The sequence below is a fragment of the Chenopodium album genome, chromosome 12, assembly GCF_948465745.1.
Source record: "Chenopodium album chromosome 12, dcCheAlbu1.1, whole genome shotgun sequence".
NCBI classification, from domain to species: domain Eukaryota; kingdom Viridiplantae; phylum Streptophyta; class Magnoliopsida; order Caryophyllales; family Amaranthaceae; genus Chenopodium; species Chenopodium album.
In genome coordinates, this window is record NC_137845.1 from 39,793,379 (window position 1) to 39,796,904 (window position 3,526).

Below are 3,526 nucleotides of genomic sequence, written 5' to 3' on the forward strand. Positions count from 1 at the left end.
AAACTTGCCAATATTATACTTGTTTAAAAACATAATGAATTATCTAAAACATAAACAATAAACTATAGACATAATGTTTGGAACACAAGACATAATGTTCAGAACATCAGAACATGATGGATATTAGTTTAGAAGACAAAGCATAAAGTGTAAAACACAAAAGCATAATGTTTAATACATGAAAGCATGATATATATATTTTAGAACATAAGGCATCTATGTTTAGAACATCAGCAACGTATGTCAGAACATCAGCAATCTATGTTTAGAACATAAAACATACATAATTTAGAACATAAGGAATATATGTTTAGAACATCAAAACATGATAGATAGTAGTTTAAGAACATAAAAAAACTCTACATTTAGAACATCACCTGTTTGTTTGGAATGTGGTATCAAAGGAAATCAAATCACCAAAAAGTGCATAATTTTTTCGATAAATAGGATCAGCCCATAAAGCTCTACAAAGTCTATCTTCTTCATCAACATCATAGTAAAAAAAATGCACTCCAAAGCAATTTCTTATTTTGAAAGTTATCCACAAACATTTAGGCATCTGATCCAGCAATATAAGCCTTCAAATCTCTATAAAAGTTTTTGAAATCTTGTTCAGATGCACCAACATTATCATGTGATCCAGCTAATTCTTTCATCATAGTAGAAGACCTCACGGGACCAACATTTACCTGTGTATAAAAAAAAATTACTATGATTAAGGATCAACTTTAGAACATAGTAAATCATAACAATTAAAACAATATTTGGCACATAAAAATAAATCACCTTTGAATTATCAACAATCAACTTTTTATGCATAATATGCATTTTCCTATTATCCTTTTGAAATTTTGCACAACTTGGAGTATATAAACAATGATTATGTTCTTCTTTGAAATGACTAACAACATACTTTTCAGCATCATATCTCATACATATGTGAGCATTGCATCCTACACGAGTGACTAAACGTTTCCTAATAATACGAACTTTTCCTTCTTCATCAACGGTTTGTTGAGTAATAGGTTTTTTTGTTGCCCTGAAACCTTCCTTATTGCAAACTCTATATTGAAAAGCAATTATAGCTTTGTTATTCTTCTTCCTTGTAGTAGTAGATTTCCTAGAAATAAACCCAGCGGCATTTGCATATTCTTTGTAAAAACTAAGACCTTCTTCAGGATCTTTGAATATCATCCCCAGACGGGGTTTTAACTCCTCGGGAACACTTGGAATCCATTCCTTAGTGGTACCACCAGGGCTAAATGATCCAACAACCTCAGGAGTACGATAAAAAACACCAACTGCATTAGAACATAAAAAGTAAAATTTAAAACTAGAAGGTAAACTTTGGAACATACAATAAAAGTCATAGAATATGTAGAAAATATTATAACATAAAAATAAACTTTAAAACTGTAGGGAATATTTCAAGCATTACCCCAAGCTTGAACCCCACCGTGATCATACACTTAAGCATGGTGGCGTCCAAAGGAAAAGAAGATAGAACAATAGAGTCGCCAACAAGTTTTAGGAACTTGTAAACCGTTCACAAGGTGAAGATTACACCCCTTAACGATCCATGAGACCGTCAACTCTAAAAGGTCTTGAACCAAATAGGGTTCGGGGATGAAGGTACAAATCCAACCTAAAAGAGATTGGACCTGCCCTAATAATACGCCTCTACTTCATTCTTCTCGTATTCATGTGCGCTTTCTGACTAGCATGCAAACAACAGATTAACCCTAAACCTGTTTGTCTATGTTGGTTGAATTTAATGCACAAGAAAACTATTATTGGCAATCACTTGAATTATAATCAAATTAACCTAAACGAGAGTATTTATTATCTTATTAAGCGTGATTACAAGTACAAATTCCCTTTAAACATGCATAAAAGGCGTGATCAAGCAATAACAATAAATATATATATCAAGCAACATGATAATCATAAATCATAATTATAATCATAATCATAATAATAATTATAATAACAATAATGATGTTAAAGCATAATATTAATAGCAAGATCCTAGGCATGATACTAACAAGATTAATAACAAACCCTAGCATGTCACTAAGCATTAAAGATCAAAGCTTTAAACCTAGCATGGTACTAACATGCTATTAGAAAAGAGTAAAAGGCACCCTAAACATGATACTAGAAAGCAATAAAGACATCCTAACATGATACTAGGAATTAAACAAATTTAAACATGCTTTCTACAAGAATAGAGCAATAAGATTACATACTTTGATGCCTCGTACCTCTTTCTAATAACAAAATACACGTGTTAGTAACTTTAAGGAAAATAATAAAATCAAACAATTAAATTAAATAATTGAAATAAGGATTTGGGACCAAACCCTCAGAAATTATAACCTTTCACGTCTAGGGCGAAGGCAACTTCGAACTTGGCTAGGTGTTTCTAGATCTCGTGAATGCGGAATTTTGTTTGTGGAAAGCTAGAGAGATGAGAGCATAGAGAGAATAGATGATTGATTGATGATTGAGGATGATTGTGAATTGTTGTGAATCAATAAAAACGGAGGTTCGGGACCCTATTTATAAGAAAACAGTCCGAAAATAGGTAGAATTTGATAAGGAATAAAACTCTACGCTGTCGCTGCAAAACCGACCTTGTCGCCATGCGACAAGCTCTGTCGCGTGGCGACAGCCTGGATTCCTACGCGCTTTCAACCACGGAGTCCACTTGTCAATCAAAATCGACTTGTAAAGTCCGTATGAAAACTGAAATCGTATTTTTCATAAAATAATATTTTATTCCAAATAAAACTTATCAAAATATAATTATTAATTCTAATCTTATTAGGATTTAAAAGAACCTTCTAGAGAATTCTAGAAGACTATAATTAATTCCAATAACTTAAGGAATAATAATTAACATTGGGCCTTCCCCTAGATCATTGGGTCGCATGTAAAGATCAAACCGGCCCAGTTTAGTATTTTGGCCATAACTTCCTCATTATTCATCGGAATTGGGCTTATAATATATCGTTGGAAAGCTCATTGCAAGCCCTATCCAACTACACTATTATTGGACCCTTGTCGTGGATCAAACTAAACTGGATTGGCTGTTTTCATAAAATAGAGTTGTTTTTCGAAAACAGAAAGAAAGAATTTTTAATGAAAACCAACCGCAACACCAGACCTTTCACACTTTCACCTCGTTCGATAATCATTCGACGCAAAAGGTATTCATCACTGGGTTTGGTTTTGGGGAGACACATTTGGGTGTCTACAGAAGCCCCCACTTTGACTGAGTTTGGAGAAACGCAAGTTTCGAAAACGAAAGCCAAAGTAGCGATAGGGGGCGGAGAATGATTCAGAACGTTCTGCGATCCTAAATCACTCTTGTAACGCCGATACCTGCAAACTAGCGTTAGTTAAAACAGATAAAATAGTTAAGAAACGCGTATCTTGCACCGTCGAGCACACGTCTCTGAAAGTAACCGATTTGTTGCATTTTGTTGAAGACTGCTCTGCTTGTAGCTGCCTCCTATCGAAG